Source organism: Aegilops tauschii, chromosome 5 (assembly GCF_002575655.3).
Source record: "Aegilops tauschii subsp. strangulata cultivar AL8/78 chromosome 5, Aet v6.0, whole genome shotgun sequence".
In the NCBI taxonomy this organism is placed as follows: Eukaryota; Viridiplantae; Streptophyta; class Magnoliopsida; order Poales; family Poaceae; genus Aegilops; species Aegilops tauschii.
In genome coordinates, this window is record NC_053039.3 from 17,928,105 (window position 1) to 17,946,626 (window position 18,522).

The window sequence follows — 18,522 nt, forward strand, 5'->3', positions numbered from 1 at the left end:
AGGCGCTACAGGTATTTTCTTAACAGTAGTGCTGGTTAGACTACAAACGCTGCTAATATATTTTGGTCGGGTGGTGTGCTATGACAAACTTACCAGTAGCGTGGCCTCCAGAAACCCACGCTGCTACTATGTTGTACCAGTAGCGCGCTTTATAACAGACGCTACTGGTAATTATCAGTAGCGTGGGGTCCATAACACACGCTACTGATAAACTTCTATGTATAAGTCTTTTCCTAGTAGTGCCACGAGGGTCACATCAATACAAGACACAATATTAGCCATCCTACAATTTCCACAATTGAGACCCTTGCGGCTGGATGAATCACGTGTTGTGCTGCCCGGCGAACACATTGATCTGTGTTACCACTTCATACATGACTTCATCTGGACATTTTGACCAAGCCCCTTGGTCGTTTTCACTTCCCAGAGCTGCGAGGCAGAGTGTGCATCATCAACGTCAAACCCCTTTGACAGGTTTGGCGGGGGAGGGGGGGCTGCTTTGGGGGGGGGGGGGGGGGGGGGGCACTGGTCTTTGGGACAACCCTGGGGCAAATCATCAAACCCCTTGTAAAGTGGGGCAAATCATCCAATCCAGGGGGTGTGGTTTCACAAAACCCTGTCAAAGGAGCAAGTCGGCAAGTCATTTTTTCTGTGAGGCATGAAGTTGGCAGTGATGTAAAGAGTAGTCATGACATAAGCATAGAGATCACTAGGACCATAGTCGGTTACTACTCCTACAATAGAATGCCCGTGCGTTGCTACGAGCTACAAGGCATATATTTAAATGAATCAAACAGATGATTAAGGTTGTCTCGAAGGTCGGAGTTCATTTCTTCCTCATATATTTGGGCGTGTTCGAACATCAAATGGGCACCCAGCATGCACCCCAAAATTCAACCATCTGGACAATCTGGACTTCTTCAAATCTAGACAATATGCGGAGGAGAAATGTGCTTCTCCGGACTATCCGTCATTTTATCTCCAACACACGGTCCTAACACAAAAATTCAACCCACGATGTACCACTCCCTTTTTCTGTTGAACCCATCCCTTCCTGCTTGGTTTCCCGCCATAGCGGGACATTTCGCTGGAGCCCTCTTCTTTAAAACCAGATGACGCCCACCTCACCTCGCCATGGCGCCCTCCCACCTTCACATTGTATATCCCCACGGATCATCAAGGAGGAGTCCCCCGCCAACTACCCACTCTCCACCCTGATCCCCACCCCTTGTGTTCGTGCTGATCCGCCACCGCCATCAAGGGAGATCTGATATATCCTGAGTCATTGCCACATTGTAACAAAAAGTCGAATATCATGCATTACCGCTAAGTATTCCTATGCCACCGTGTCCATTATTAACTCTTGAAGCGACCGAGCAATTCGTTTACCCTTCTATCCTAAAAGTTTCACCATGTTGCAACTGATATGCCACCGTGTTTGTTGTTTCTACATTTAACCATATGTGATCCTTGATAGTCATTTCCTTCTTTGTTTCTTCATCTAAAAAATACGTGGATTTACAAACCTAAACTCCATAAGATCATAAGCTATACAATTAGCCAATAAAGGTCACCCAATGTGACAATTATATTATTGCTCGCCTATTCTGTTGGAGACCTACTCCCTCATTCCTATGATTAAGGCATAAATCTTCGCTCACGCCCCCCAAGAAGTAGCAGGGCATTACTTTGAGGCAACCACGCCAATCAAAATAAACATGTCATCATCAACACTCAATATATACCAACCCTAACAGATTAAAGTATCCAACAAAAATGACGCACTAACAGACGCTCTCACCTCATCCATACCCACCGCTCACAAAACATACCATATGTATCCTTCAGGCAGAAGCAAATAGTAGCATAAGAAATTAAGCTCATCAAAATATGAATAAAATCCCACTTTGCATAACCGTGTAGAAGATGTGAAGCATGCACATCTGTATCTTCTTTGAGAATCATGTCCAGCACCTGCCGGTATGGCAGAAGCATTGTCCCTGTTATCCTAAATTCACCATCAAAACCAACACCAAAAACAAAAATCTCTTCAGGAGAAGTCACACAAAAAACCATAATCCCATGACCAGGAACTGATTGGCAAAAAATCAAACCTGGAAGTAGCAGCCGCTTTGTCCACGACCCACAGGCAGCATCGCTCCTCTGAAGAACCAAAAAGAAGAAGAGAAGATGCATCTCTACAAACCATCTACAGAGTTAAGTAATGCGAGGCCAAAAACATGTCCCAGCAATATAAAAGACGTTATTCATGAGTATGTTAAATCCGGCCCTCATCAAGATACTCAAATCATGTCTTCCTATCTTTCACTTAACATTGAAACCATTCTGAACATATCTGCTCTATACTGTAAATCTTAATGCACTTCACAAAATCAAGCATATGAGAATAGTATGAATATCAGAAGGAGATCATTTGCAAGTTCATGTGGTGGCCAAAAACTGGTTCTTTCTGTAAGTAGAGTATAATTCTTGTAAAACAGAAAATCTTCTAGTATTAAAAATCCTCGAACATAGAAATATGTTTTGGTGATATCTTGACAATCATTATTCTGAATTGCAGAAACTTAGTATCCTTGGAAAGTAGTCGATGAACTCTACAGCTTTCATGTGGGTGCCACAACCAAATTATGAACCCAATTATTCCTAGAATTTAAAATAAGCTTTTGATCTACTACTGAATATGTGGTCAACGGAGATCTATCCTTGCAGCAAAAAGGAATCAAACAGCCGTGAATCCAATGAAAGAAGTCCTCTTTCTTCTCTTCTCTTCTCTTCTCCTTTCCTCCTTGTACAACTCCCAATCTCCTACAGTCGGGCATAAACTGTGTTTGCAAAATGTAAACATACGGGCAGGGCCACACAAGCCGACTTCCAATTGATATATACTGAAGCCGACTTCAGGTTCACGAACACGCTGGATAGATTTAACTGTAGTACAAAAAAAAGAGACACAAATGCCAGGCATAAACTGCGTTTGCAAAATGTAAACATACAGGCAGAGCCACACAAGCCGACTTCCAATTGATATATACTGAAGCCTCATAAGCTGACTTCCAATTGATATATACTGAAGCCGACTTCAGGTTCACGAACACGCTGGATAGGTTTAACTGCGGTACAAAAAAAAAATGAGACACAAATGTCAGGCATAAACTGCGTTCGCAAAATGTAAACATACAGGCAGAGCCACACAAGCCGACTTCCAATTGATATATACTGAAGCCTCATAAGCTGACTTCCAATTGATATATACTGAAGCCGACTTCTGGTTCACGAACACACTGGATAGGTTTAACTCCAGTACAAAAAACTGCAAACCGGATAAATGTCGATATTTTAAAAGAGCTTGTGTACTGTGCTGGATAGGTTTAGGTCCATCAAAATTTAAATACTCTCATATTGCTCTAGGGTGTAATTTATTAGCATTCTATTTTGAAATTTGATGCATCTTCATTGAACCATCGATGAATATTTTCACCTAACATCAGGTCTATTTTGAAATAGCCATGAAGATTTTCATCACATGGTCACTCATGGACCATCTTTGCCTTCAGATATGTGCAGGGCTATAACAGCAGGTGGGAAGATGAGCAGCTAACTATATAATGGCTGCTGAAAAACATGACAGTACCAAATCGAAAAGTGACACTCTGATAACTATATGATGCCAGCTGGTAAGATTGTACATGATGCCAGCTGGTAAGATTGTACATGATGCCAGCCAGTAAGATTGTACATGACTTCACGGGGCTCGGAGGGCGGAAGCCATGGCCGATTGTTCACGTGTTTGCAGAGGAGTTTGTTGTGGTTTTCATCCGAAGAAGCGACGGGGAGGGAAAAACGGACATGTATATGGCAGTAAGGGTTTTTATACTGCAACCATGCCGGCCTGACGAGACGAGCCCCGCGGAGGGCTCGGGAGGCTAGGAGCTCCACGTACTCCTCGATGCTGCTAGCGAAGTAGGTCGAGCCGGCAGCGTCAAACAGCTGGGTCACCCAAGTCGGTGCTCCAATCACCGTCGGTGAGCTGCATTTTCATACACCTGTCATCGTCGGCATGGCCCACAAGCAAGTTTGCTGACAATAACTGGATATTGTGGGAGCAACATACATCTATCCCCTATAATTATTTACCTCTCTTGTAGACTATCTGAATCATTTATGCGGAAGCTACAAATGTTCGTGCAGACTAGCGATCATCTTCATGAGTCGACTCCAAAAAGCATCCTAAAGCTAACAGTTGGGTCGATCGTATAATACCTGAAATGTCATTACAAGAAATTCAGTGAACTTCAACTAAAAGCTCGACGGCAAGACAATTAGCTAAAGTAATTCACATGCAACATCCAAGGTAAATCGGTGGCCTCAAAAGTTGGTTTTCCTGTGTTATAACAAAATATGGCATTGGCACTTAAATATCTACATAAAAGTTCAGAAGTTGCTTTCCACGCTTATCATAAGAATCCTTTATACAAGACTTCATAGGCCTTATCAAACTTAGTTCAAAAGCAAACAAATGAAGTGTCCAATTGTTGCTACCTAGTAACCCTTTAAATCCCACGAAGGAAATAGGTACAGCCATGAAATATTTCTTTCTTTACTTGATCATTTTTAAACAGCTTGGTTTATAACTGGAAACCATTGCGTGGGCAGCTGCTTTTCCATCTCCTAAAGCATCGACTCTACAAATATAACACATTTTGTCACCGGAAACTCCTGAACCATAAGGTACAGGGGTGGAGCACACGACGCAATAGAGCAGAAGAGAATGAAATATTTCTTTCTTTACTTGATCATTTTTAAACAGCTTGGTTTATAACTGGAAACCATTGCGTGGGCAGCTGCTTTTCCATCTCCTAAAGCATCGACTCTACAAATATAACACATTTTGTCACCGGAAACTCCTGAACCATAAGGTACAGGGGTGGAGCACACGACGCAATAGAGCAGAAGAGAATGATGTACCTGAAACTTAAAGGCCACATTAAGGCATCATTCAGGGCCGGACACTTTTCCCACAGTAATGGAACTTGCTGTTCTACTTTCATATTCTAACCTTAAAAAATATCCTGAATATCCATGTAAAGGTGTTGGCACTTCGGGGAGTCCATTGTTGCAGAAGTGAAGCACTGCAACTACAGTTTCCCCCCATCATCTAATGTAATATATTTGATGTCCGTTCGCTGAATTTCAGGATGAACGAAAATGAATTACTCTAAATGATCTTCAATGTCAAAAAAAAGAGATAGTTAAGCATATGAGGAATACATCACTAAATAAAAGGAGTAATTGTAGAATTAATTGGGAAAAACAATAGCAACAGAGAGCATATTTTGGGTCTGAGATCAGGAAGCCAGGTATTTTAATGGTTCAGTACAGACCATATTGTCAATCAACAATGCAAATCAAGCACGAGTATATTTATTTATTAGATAAGCACTTCCTTACAGGCCCAATGTTATTAGAAGTTAAGTAACTGGACAGGGCAAACATGATCCATTATACGAAGCTAGCTTTATGTTAGACGTAAATGCTCTTCATTCAACTTGCTATGAGAAAAATTCACAACCATGGAAACGCTCCATCCTTCATGTTAGATTAACCGAGGATTCCCATGAAACGCTTAATTTGCCTACCAATTAATCAACACCTTCCTCTGCCATATTCCTAAGATGGTGTAAGCAGGACACATGCTTCAACTCCACCAATTCGGCATGCCCCATTGTATGTTTTTTTCTCACCTCACCAGGTCATCTTATTTTGTCAATTGCACCAAGCAAACCAATTCAGCAGGCCCCAAAAGAAGAGGTCACGAAAAGACAAAAGGGAGTGAGAAATTTTACCTGCACAGACCAAGAGGCTCACCGGTCACCCTCCATCCACGCCAGCACAGACCAAAAGGGAGTGAGAACAACCTTTATTCCTCCTTCATGCCATTCAAAGGGAACCATATTGATCAGCAAAGGGCCAATTAGTAAGCACTGAAACAGAATAAATACTCACCAGGCAATAAAACACGGAATTATCAGTTATGGTGGTGGGTTTTGTAGCTTCACTAAACAGAGCATTGTGTTGGTATGCATCTGACCTTATCTTTACAATAGAACATGTTCTAGAAAAATAATGTAATCTTCATGCAACTTCCTAATTGTGTATGAACTGTTAAATTTTGCTAATAAAACACAATACTCACTATTTAATTTGTGTATGCAAAGCAGTTGATTTCAACCTTTTTGGGTGAAAAAAAATCAATTCATGTGATTGGGCAGATAAACCTGTAGCAACGAGGGCCGGGGACTCGGGTATTAAGCAAGATGTTCTGCAGTACGAAGTAATTATTCAGTTACCATTTCTGCGAATGCATAGAAAATATGTTGCAGGTCAAACACGGAACAAAGCATGATCAACCAAGGTCAAAATCGGCATCTACCATGAAATGAATTAATCCAGTTATGCAGTCAAATACAACTGTCAGTCAGCTAAGCGAAGCTACAGTCCATTCAAGCTGAAAAATAATAAAATTCATAAACCCCACTTTTTTAGATTGGGAACTCTAATTGAGGGCAAGATCCAAATCACTTAATTGGCAACTACACGCATCACATCCCAATCCATATCTGCATCGAAATTGAGGTCAAACCTACTCTTTGCTACTTGAGAGATTGGTGGAGAGTAGAAGCAACCCAGCAGCGAATGGAAAATAGCAGCACCGAACGATGTGCTCGTCGCACATGATCACGAGCCCCCGGGGCCAATCAGCCGCCGCTCGGCCTCGGCATCGAGACGACAGGGGGAGGGGGCCGAGGAATTCAGGGGCTGGAAGGGGATCGCGGGAACCTACCAATCTTTAGGAGGGGGATGTGCGCCCTTCTACGCCGAGCGGCGGCAGCGAGGTGTCGTCGTGGAGGTGCGCCGTGCTCCTCACTGTCATCAGGGCCAACGTCTCCAACACAGGCGCCGCTTGTCCTCTAGGTCAGGACAGTGGGATCGAGGCAGGTGGGGAGGAACCGGCACGACCTGGGCGTCGGTGCGAGCCGGCGCGATCTGAGCGCCAGTGCGAGCCGCCGACGACCTGGGAGTCGGTGCAAGGCGGCAATGGTGCGAGGAGGCGACGTCCGCGGCAGATCGTATTCCTACCCACTCGCTCTCGTGAGGAGGCGACGGCTGTGGTGGAGCGTAACCCTAGGACGAGGGAGTCGATGAGGATGGTTTTTTGTTGCGTGTGTGCGTAGGTGGGACGAAAAAACCAGCAAAATAAAACGGTTGAAAGTGGTGGGACGAAAATAAACCATACTATTCAACCAACTCAGGCATTAAGAGTACAGATATACTCCCTCCGTCCTAAAATAAAAGTTATACTAAAGTTAGTACAAAGTTAAGACACTTGGCAGAGCATTGTCTCAGGTATTCAAACCTTTAAACGGGGTTGCATATGGCGTGTTGGCACGGGATCAAAAATCAACATTTGGCAAGATCTCTAGATACCATCAAGTGAAACTCGAAAAGTAATAACACTAAGGGGTGATACACTACTGAGAAAAGTTGAAGAATTAATTTTTCCACACACTGGAGACTTTATTCAATCAGTTTTTTCGCATGTGGATGTTCACCGAATCCTCCAAATACCTCTTCGCGTGGAAGTGTTACAGGATTTTCTTGCATGGAGTGGTACTCGATCAGGGACGTTCTCTGTTCGGTCGACCTATCACGTGGAATTTGAACATCAATTCGGTCATCAATGGAATTGGCCAGAGGGTCAAGGCAGTTCCCAACTGAACACTATATGGAAACATATTTGGAGTCTTCATATCCCAGGTAAAGTGAAGCATTTCGTTTGGGAAGTTCTTAGGGGAGTACTACCTTGTTTCGGAGTTCTTGCGGGGCGTCATATCCCAACAAGTGGTGAGTGCCCAATCTGTCATATTGGGTTTGAAGACATCCAACATTGTTTATTCACTTGCCCTCGTGCTATTGAGATTTGGTCTGAACTTGGTCCGGTAGATGTTATCACAAAGGCGGTTGCTGAAGACCGGTCTGGATTAGTCACCATGGAGATTATTGGTAGGGCTCAAGTTGCTGCAGGAGAGCTGTCGTTGCCCGAATTAGTTGCAATTGCAGCCTGGTACATCTAGTGGCAGCGACGGCAATTCGTGAAGGGAGAAAATATTCTGACCCCTAACCGCACCGCTACTGCTATTAAGGTTATCTGCACTAACTTTGTTAGAGCGACAACTCCTAAACAGCCAGTTCGAAGACATGATCATATGTGGAAGAAACCAGATAGAGGGGCAGTTAAAATAAATGTTGATGCTTCCTTTTGTGCTGAAAATTTATGTGGAGCTACAGGTGCTGTTGCTCGCGATGACCGAGGTGATTTTATTGCAGCAGCTAATTGGTTCATACCACATGTTAGTAATGTTGATGCAGCTGAAATAATTGCAGTTTGAAATGGAATGATTCTCGCAGAAAGGATTGGGTGTAATTCACTCATCATAGAATCTGACAGTACGGTTGCTCTGGAAGCCTTTAATCAACAAGAAACATACTTTGGTCCTGAGGCGGCTATCATGACGGAGTGTAAGCAAATGGAGTTGGAATTTGCAAAGACTTCCTTTGTGCATTGTTTTCGTAAAGCGAATGAGGTAGCAGATAGCCTAGCTAGAAATTCTCTTACCATTAGATTTTCGGGATTTTGGGATAGTTATATCCCGGACTTTATTTCTCCTCTTTTTGTAAATGACTTGTCTATTATGTGAGGAATAAAAGGAAAATCCTTCTCTGAGCCCGGGCTCATCTGCACTTGTATTGAATAAAAAAATCAAAACAAATACTAAAAAAATTCAAAAAATCCAATTTTTTTCTCATGGTAGAAAATTTGATGCGTGAGGTCCGACCCAATTTTTAAGTCATTTAGACAAATGAGCAACTCTCGGCAAAAAAGAAAAATTCGAGGTCTATAAAACAGTTTACTGTTCATGTACTGTTTTGACCCGATTTGTCTTTTTTACTGAGAGCGCCAGATGTCCAAATAAGCTAAAATTTGGTGCGAACCTCACGCAACAAATTTTCTACTATGAGAAAAAAATTGATTTTTTTCGAATTTTTCTAGTATTTTTTGTGAATTTTTTTCTGGCCAGGTGTAGATGAGCCTGGGCACCGAATCGTTGCACTCGGAATAAAGTTTATTCGCTGTCAAAAAAAAAGTTGAGACACTTATTTTACAACATAGGGAGTATATAAAAAAAGAGAGAGCACCACCTATAATATAAATTAAACATTTAATTAGCTTCAATACAAGAAAAGTAGGACCAATAGTCGGTTACTACTTCCTTCCAACTGCGTGCGTGTGCGTGTATAGTCAGCACTAGCTGCTCTCTGCTCCTCTCTCTTTTTGCGGGGTACTCTCTGCTCCTCTTTGACGAGATGTTAGGTATATCCTCCGTAACATAATATAAAACACTTACATCGTGGGACAGAGGGAACGGCAAATAGCCTAGGCTAATTAATAGTAATATCCTGATAGATGCACAAAATTCGCACCGAGCACCGAGAAGTGAACCTCATGGTTTTCTTGATATTCCAGCTCAAGATGACACATCTCAACTAGTCCAGGATCGAGGCTACAAACAATGATTGGTGCATTGTTACCAATGATACACTGCACCATGGTCCTTTCAGCAGTGTTCTTGTTCACCAGTACACAGCCTACAAACCATCAATCAAATCAAACAATGGTAATGCACACAAATACTAGCTCCGTCTCAAATATAAGAAGGTTTTTTTAAATTTACTTAAATGATTGTAACCACCTTTGTAATGCAGAGACGGTCGAGTGATGGCGGGTGGCGGTGCACGTACGGCTCGCCGGGCCTCAGTTCACAAATCAAATCAGCCGTGTATACAGCAGATTCGATATACGGTATAATTGAGTAAGCAACGCCACCATTGAGGCACAAACATGTAATACGCCATAGGTAGGTAGGGATCGGAGGGATGCAACGGTGGTGGTGGGAGAGAGCTGCGGGGCATGAGATGAGACGAGACGATGTGATTTCTGGTGGTGGGGTGGGGAGGGCAGCGCTTGCTTGATTAAAGGGCTTGCAAGAATGGATTAATTCCTAATTAATGACAATCCAAATCTGTAGATCCCCTTGCCTGTCCCAGTAATTGTTCCTTCTGATTGATTCATACTCCTATCTATATTCGATCAAACCAAAATATTACGGTTCCAAATCAGGAGACTCCCTCCCTGCTAATAATATCTGCCTGTCATTCTAAGGGACCTACTATTTACTACTCTAGGTATAAGTTCCCTGGAAAATTTAAATTGGTTTAAGTCATTTTCTTAGCCGTCCGATTTCAATCTAACGGCTCCTGTATCTTCCTCCTCTTCTAAACCTCCTTCCACCAGACTGTTGCAGCGTCGTCCCCAGCCTCACTCTCGGCTCGGCCTCACCTCCCTTCTCCCAGAAAATTGACTTACAACAATTTGTTTTTTCTTTACGAAAAGAACTCGGATCTCTAATAAAAATAGTTGAGAGAAGTGGACCAAGGAACGACCAATACCACCACCAGAATGAGCTAAATGCCCTCACTGTTTGTTCAATCAATTTTCATACACATGTTTTCACCCCCAAAGAAAAGACAGAGATTTAAAACCAAAGCAGATTCATTCTTCCAAGACGAGTACCAACCTTTTAACTGATGGCACACGTATATAACAAAAAGCGATGAATCAGTACCAACCTTTGAACATGACGCGGTATATATACAAAAGAAAACTAACGAACAGCAACCGCAAACATAACTCGCTGCATCCATCAAATGTGCTTGTCAGGTAATATCATCTCAATAAGGCTTAACACTAATCTAAAGGAGCAAGAGTATCCAAGGTACATGAACCACGCAAAACCAACCCCAGTTACACTATAAAATTATCCCATCTAGTAGGACTGCATGGCGTCATCCACATCTGCTTCCCCTTGCACTTCAGCTGGCACTGAACTAATCCATCTGCTAGGAAATGAGAAACAGGATTCAGTCATGTATGTCAAGTAACCATGCTGCACAGTACGACAATATAGCATTGATGTACAATTCAAACTAACAATCTCAATCATATGGGGTAACAATGTCGTCCATAATTTTGCGCAATGTGATTTGGGCGCTCCTTTATGTATGCTAATTTCCGCTGAACCTTCTGTTATCGAGGGATCCGCAAAAAACAGACCTTACGTGTTATCAGTTTCGTTTTGAATGAAATGAAATTGGGAGCTTTGGTCCCTAATTTGAAAAAAAAATGTTATCCAAAGAAAATTACAGACTTAAAAAACAGAACCGAAGCATGGCATCAGAGGGAGGGAGCTACCACCGAGTGAGAACGGGGAGGTGGCGGCGCAGCAGGGGCCTCCAAGAGGAGGGGCAGAGGGCACAGCCTCTTCGTGCTAGAGTTTGATTCAGGGGAGGAGCCGATGGCTACACTCGGTAGGAAAAAGAAATCCAACCGGTATGACTTACTGAGCGGCAGGTGGGTAATTTTCGTGAATCCTTTGCCCTCACTGTGATGGAAGCCGGGTTTCCGGGTGCTGCAAAAATTACAGTACGCCGAAGTCGCTGCATTTGCAGATTCTGGGAAGCTGGAAACTCGTCTGGTTGGGATTCTGCTGTGGGAAAGCAGAAGCTGGCTGTAAAAGCCGAACCAAGCAGACCCTCAACTGACCAGGGTCATATACCACTGCTTCACGTACTAAACTCAAATTAGCATGCAACACACATGACCATAGAGTATGCTGTTTATAGCACCGACGCAAATAGACACAAAATCCTACCTACGATGATTATCCAGGAACAGGGAATGAAACTCAATTTCTGGATTCTACTTTGTTTTACGGGAATTGCTTCAGTGCACCAGTGCTAGCTGAAACCTTTACGAATTCACTATAAAACAATCCCCCTACAACATAATAATCATCCTTAAATAGGGTTGCATTGTCAAATGCTGTGAAGATTATGACATCCAGATCAGTAAAGCCCAAAAGCTCCATCCTGCATTCTGCGCATGCTGGAAGTTTCGATCTTAATCTACTGCGCCAACGCTACACTCTCACATACCACTATAGATGATACTGCCACTAGTTAGATGCCCTCACCGTTCTCACAGATGGAGTTACTTATTTGACTGCCTCGTAGCATACATATTTATGGAGAACAAACACAGTTTTCAACGACATTACTTTAAAATTGTTGCAGATCTTCAAAAAACAGGATGACAGGCCTTGGGTGCATTTCATGGATTTGAACTGTTGTTTGACCATGAACAGCAAGGTGGAGCAGCCAGTGCTAGCACGTATATGGAGAAGTTCAGAGAAGCTCATGAGCATTTTCAGCTAATGATTAGCATCACACAAAGCCATGAAACTGTAAAATGTAAGCTCAGAGCAATTCATTAAAATGTATGTGTCGAGAATACTACCTGCGTCATGGGCAACTCAAAGCAGACATAGTTCCAGTAATCAACTAACTTGTGATCATCAGGTACCACCTCCCTCGCCCTACCCGCACAAAATATTGCATAAGCATCAGCTGCGTACCTGCAGTAAGAATAACTTCTAGTTACTAATCAGACTGAAAAAGAAACACCATTGTACAAATACTCCATATCTAACAAATGAATTGAGAGGGCAGCACTCACTTGCCGACGCCACAAAGCTGCGTAATATGGGTCCATTCATTTCCAACATACTGCTTGGACAATTTCTTGATATTGCGTGTCCTAATATGCTGCAACCCTAGAGGCGCTAGATACTCCGCCATCTTGTCAGGATCAGCATTAATTGCAGACCAAGGGTCAGGATAGCGTTCAAAGAAGCCATCCAATATCCTCTTGACCTACATTAGTTAACAGGCGGGATTGGATTCTTGTATTTAAACTTGAAAATGGTATTGACGGGTCAGGGAACTATTTCTTAAAACAAATGGAATACTAATCTAAGTTCAGCGCTACACTTACACAACACAGGACAAGCACGATAAATAAATAGGAGCATACAACATGCAACTGGTAAATTTGCCTGTGCAGCAATATGGTTCTCCAAAGATCCATCAAAACGAAACAGCAGTTCTCATTGTATATATCAACTATAAAATGCATCTGACAATTCCAATTTGGTTATCTCCTGGACTTACAAATAGCGACAAACGGCATGATTGGCCAATTTTATATATGAAATAAGTGGGGACAAAGAACGATCACTAAGATTATTCATCACTTTTACAGAAACACATGCGAGTTTATTTTGCTTTCATAGCTATCAGAACTCTCATCGGTCAAATTAGTTGGCAGGAATTCAGTTCAATGGTTTTGATTCCAAAAGTTCACAGGGGAAGACAATTAATCAAACAATCTAGGAGCTTACCTGTATACCCTGTGTTAAGTTGAGGAACATGCAGATGAGCATAACCTTCCACGGGTCAGAGGCATACTTCTCCTGCAAGAGATTATGAGGAGAGCGTGGCGGTGATACCAGCTGGTCCAAGGGAACGCGTCGGTATTTGTCTGAGCGCTTCTCCGCAGCGGTAAACACTGGTCGTGGTTTCCTGATCCTCGTCTTCTTCTCAGGGGTTGTCTTTTCTTTTACATTTTGTTTCTTCTGTGAGCCTGAGGTGGAGCCTGAACCTGAATCTTTCTTCTTTGACTTGGACTCCACAGAATTGTTAGCCTTGAAAGCCTTGGAGGTTTCACTCATAGTGAGCTCAGGCAACTCAAATGATGGGTAATGCCGAGGTGGCAGCTTGGATAGATGATCAGTGCTTCTAGAAGGTTGGGGATTGAGATCTTGCCGGGCAGATCTATAGCAGAACGGATGAAAGGATGCACCAGAAGGCGATGAATAATTGGGACTCTGCTCAGTACAATTGGGAACCAAATCTTTGGGTGCCAAAAAGCCTTCAGTCAGCGTCTGCTCCTTTGTCATCTCCTTGAAGAGTTCGCATTTGCTGGGAGCACAGGCATGGGCCTTCTTGCTGTTCCTTTTTTCAATATTGTTAACCTTTGGGGCATCAGTTTCTTGGTCCTGTTCTGGTAGAGCTTTGGTTCCTTGTAGCTGAACACAGCAAGTCCGGCTGGAGTCAAATGGCAATCGTGACTTGCCAGATAGTTTCCTTTGCTTCTTCTCCCTCGTCTTGTTTTCCGGGTTTTGCTTTACTTCTACACTAACTTTCTCTTGTGATCCTGAACCTGAATCTTGCTGCTTTGTCTTGGACGCTAGAATGGTGTCCGGCCTAGAAGCTCTGGAAGCTTCATTTGCAGCGAGCTGAGATGACCCAAATGATGAGTGACCCCGAGGTGGCAACCTGGCCAGACGATCAGGGGTTCTGGGAAGTGGGGATTTGCGATCTTTGCAGACGGGGTTATAGCGGAACTGGTCGAAAAATGCACTGTAAGGCGATGAATGGTCAGGATTCTGCTCCGTGCAACTGGCAACAAAATCGCTGAACGGCACAAAGCCTTCGGGCAGCGGCTGAGGCTGTTTCCTTGCCTCCTGGATGAGCTCATGCTTACTGAGGACACGTACACGGGTTTTCCTCCCGTTGCTCTTTTTAATCCCCTTGCAGCCATCATTCTCTCCCTCTTGTTCTGGTGGAGCTTTGGCTCCTTGTGATTGAACACAGCGACTCTGGCCAGGGTCAAGTGGCAATGGTGACTTGCCAGACGGTTCCTGCCTCCTCTGCTTCTGTTTCTTGGTCACCTTCACCTCCTGCTCCTGAATTGGGGTTTCGGCAGCAACGGATGTAGCAGATGACAATATCTGCTCCACACGCTTGCGCTCCTTCTTTTTAGTCGTCGCAGTCATGGCCTCCTCCCCCTGCTCTTCCTCCAAGGTAGGATTTTGGGCAAAAGACAGCGCAGCCACCTTCTCCTTACGCATCTTCCTCTTACTCATCGTCACCGCCACCGCCGCCTCCCCCAACGTAAGAATTTCGGGAGCAGGTGACTGAAGGAATGGCGCAGCGAATAGGGGATTAAAGGCATGGCCAGGGTGAAGTGGCAATGGCGAGTTGCCAGATGGCAGGTCTGACTTGCCGGATGGTTCCTGCCTTCTCCTCTGCTTCTGTTTCTTCACCTCCTGCTCCTGAATCGGAGTTTCTGCAGTAACAGATGAAGAAGGAGGTGACAATATCTGCTCCACGCGCTTGTGATTTTTCTTTTTCGTCACCATCATGGCCTCCTCCAGCTGCTCCTCCTCTAAGGTAGGATTTTGGGCAAAAGGCAGTGCGTCCACCTTCTCCTCTTTATGCATCTTCCTTTTTCTCATCATCACTGCCGCCTCTTTCAACGTTAGGATTTCGGGAGCGGCGGCTTGAAGGAATGGGGCAGCGAGTAGGGGCTCGGAGACATCGCCGGTGTGAAGTGGCAACGGCATGTTGCTGGATGCTTCCAGCCCCATCCTCTGCTTTTGTTTCTTGGTCACCTTCTCCTCCTGCTCCTGAATTGGAGTTTCAGCAGCAATAGATGTTGAAGGAGATGACAATATCTGCTGTATGCACTTGCCCTTTTTCTTCTTGGTCGTCGCTATCATGGCCTCCTCCCCATGCTCTTTTAAGGTAGGATTTGGGGCAAAATGCAGCGCGTCCACCTTCTGCTCTTTAGGCATCTTCCTTCTCCTCATCATCGCCGCAGCCTCTTCCAATGTTAGGATTTCAGGAGCGGGGGATTGAAGGAGTGGGGCAGCTAGTGGAGGGTTACAGGCATGGCTGGGGTGAAGTGGCAACGGCAAATTGCCGGATGGCTCCTGTGATTTGCCGGATGATTCCTGGCCCCTCCTCTGCTTCTGTTTCTTGATCACCTTCATCTCCTGCCCTTGAATTGGGGTTTCAGCAGCAGCAGATGTGGAAGGAGATAACAATGTCTGCTCCACGTGGTTGCACTCCTTCTTCTCCCCCCGCTCCTCCTCTAAAGTAGGATCCACCTTCTGCTCTTTACGCATATTCCTCTTCCTCATCATCGCCGCCGCCTCTACCAACGTTAGGATTTCAGGCGCGGGGGACTGAAGGAATGGGTTACAGGAATGGCCAGGGTGTAGTGGCAACTGCGAGTTGTCGGATGGCTGCAGCTCCATCCTCCTCTTCTGTTTCTTTCTCACCTTCACCTCCTGCTCCTGAATCGTGGTTCCAGCAGGAACAGGTGTAGAAGGAGATAATAATATCTGCTCCATGCGCTTGCGCTCCTTCTTCTGCCCCTGCTTCTCCTCTAAGGTAGGATTCTGGGTAAAAGACAGCGTGTCCACCTTCTGCTCTTTATGCATATTCTTCTTCCTAATCATCGCCGCCGCCTCTTCCAACGTTAGGATCTCGGGTGCGGGGGACTGAAGGAATGAGTTACAGGCATGGCCAGGCTGAAGTGGCAACAGCAAGTTGCCGGATGGCTCCTGCTCCATCCTCCTTTTCCGTTTCCTTGTCACCTTCTCCTCCTGCTCCAAGATTGGGGTTTTGGCCGCGGAGGCACAAGGAGATGACGGCATAATCTTCACATGCTTGCACTCCTTGCGCTTCTGCTTCTTCTTCTTCGACGCCATCCCGGCCTCTTCCTTCCCCTCCTCCAAATTTGGTTTTGGGGGAAGAAGCAGCGCCGCCGCCTTGTGCTGCTTAGGAATGAAACAGAGTGTGCACATAAGCAACACATACAGGTCAACACCAGATATTTAAATGAAGATATGCAAAATATTCCACAACCTTGTTAATGAAATTCAGATCATTTTTGCTGCCAAGGTTAGAGCGCTGCATGTTGTGTTTCTGTCTCAAAGACAATCTGAACCCAACCTGCAGTTGAAGACCACGAAATAAGATTTAAGAATAAGATCAATAATCAGTACTGGTACGTGATATACAAAGAAATCTAGCTACAGCAGGAGGTTTGTAAGAAAATAAACACATGGTTAAATGAGTGATAGGACAGTGAGTGGCAGATAGAAGAACATTCTATCCTTAAGTATCTATTCAATAAACTGGAAAGAAATGCATCTTGTTACAGTACAGGTGTAGCCAAGTAGAGTTGAAAGCGTGCTCACAAACCTCCACCGACAACCTGGCGGAGATTGTACAGCGTGCGAGATAAAAGGGCAGAAGCATTTCATCAAACAGCTCATAGGCAAGGAGAGGAAGGGTGCATTTACGAGGAGAGAAAAGCAGCCAAGATCGATGAGAGGGCCAAAGCGGCCGGCCTCGCCTCCGCCAGACCCGGTCGCCCCCACAGGAGAAAGCCCCAAACCAATCCTAATTGTAGCTAGCGCGGCCCCGCACCTGCACGGTCGAGAGCAGGGCGTGGGAGGAGGAGAGACGTGCAGGGGAGATGGAGATGGAGATGTGTGGCTCGAGTGAGTATGGGAGGGATGCACGCTCACGTCGGGTCGGAGTCGGCCAGCAGAGCACCACCGCTTGTTGCTCCCCTCCTCCGTCAACGGCGACAAGCCTCCCCGCCCCGGGGTACCACCGTCGGATGCGAGGAAAGCCAAGGGGCTCCTCAGCGCTTCACACACCTTTTTTTTTGAGACATAGCGATTCACACACATGTGGGGACGGGACGGCACGGGCTCCGGCCCAGTTCAAATGCTTTTGCTGCTGCTGCTTTTGAAAAACTATTGTGTGCACGAATTTGAAAAACTATTGTGTGCGGGTTCGCAAAATGTTCATGAATTTGATAAAAATAATAATGTGTTCATGGCGCATATCAGATTTTATGCCGATTTGCACCTTGTGGGTTACTCGCTACACTATCATGCATAAATTATAAGAGATGATGGAAATTTCCCTCCATTCCCTCGGCCTACATCCAATTGGTCAGATCTGGACAGCTTGGTTGCGGTGATCTACATCCAATTGGCTGTGTGCTGCAGTGCCTCCTACAGCTCCACGATGTCGACGGTCATCGAAAAGTCTATTTTCCAGGCTAATGGTTGACTTCGACGGTGAGATGCAAACTATGGGCAGCGACTTGACGCAAAGGAATGGTTATGCAACGACATCAATCACATCGCATGTAGTTGTTGGGATCGTGGAGAAGTGGTGGCGACAACACATGAGTGACTTCGATGGTGGTGCTACTTATGCATCCGGTCTCGAGCTCCGGGGTGAAAGTCTAGGTCTGGCCAATTGGAATACCTGGCAATGGTGATGTTATTCTTACATCGTTACCTTGTTGAAGGCATTGCTCGGTTATGCTCGGACTGATTTTTCAGGGTGAAAATCTAGATTCTAGCATTTGTTGTTGGATCCGGTGACGACGGTGCTTGAGCGCCGCTCCCTTTCTGAAGGCGTTGCTGTTGAAGAAATTCGTTGTCCATGTGGTGTCATAAGATAGTTGGTGCGGATATGGTCATTGTCGTAATTTGCTGATCGTGGATATGGTCGCTTGGGTTTTAATTTTTCATCGCCTACGCATAGCTTTGGTCGCATGTGACTTTGCTATTTGCTGGCGTGTTGTGTGTATGTGCGTTGGTGTTGGCT

The 18,522-nt window shown here is 44.7% G+C and overlaps 1 long non-coding RNA gene and 1 other non-coding gene across 14 annotated transcripts; both read right to left on the reverse strand.

Moving 5' to 3' along the window:
• Positions 1 to 807: 807 nt before the first annotated feature.
• Positions 808 to 7,135, reverse strand: LOC109746171 (uncharacterized). Its single transcript, XR_012183913.1, has 8 exons — positions 6,863 to 7,135; positions 6,297 to 6,340; positions 5,865 to 5,947; positions 4,987 to 5,204; positions 4,156 to 4,281; positions 3,275 to 4,048; positions 2,115 to 3,237; positions 808 to 2,008 (listed from the first exon to the last, which is right to left on the reverse strand). It is a non-coding gene; the product is annotated as an uncharacterized lncRNA (long non-coding RNA).
• A 3,537-nt stretch (positions 7,136 to 10,672) lies between these two features.
• Positions 10,673 to 17,613, reverse strand: LOC109746172 (uncharacterized). 13 transcript variants are annotated; one of them, XR_012183920.1, is made up of 6 exons: positions 17,421 to 17,613; positions 16,753 to 16,839; positions 13,437 to 16,661; positions 12,713 to 12,909; positions 12,494 to 12,611; positions 10,673 to 11,034 (listed from the first exon to the last, which is right to left on the reverse strand). It is a non-coding gene; the product is annotated as an uncharacterized protein (transcript). The 13 variants fall into 13 exon arrangements; XR_012183919.1 differs by having other exon boundaries at positions 10,673 to 11,037; XR_012183918.1 differs by having other exon boundaries at positions 10,673 to 11,037; positions 13,437 to 16,664; positions 17,421 to 17,591.
• Between the last annotated feature and the right edge of the window lie 909 nt (positions 17,614 to 18,522).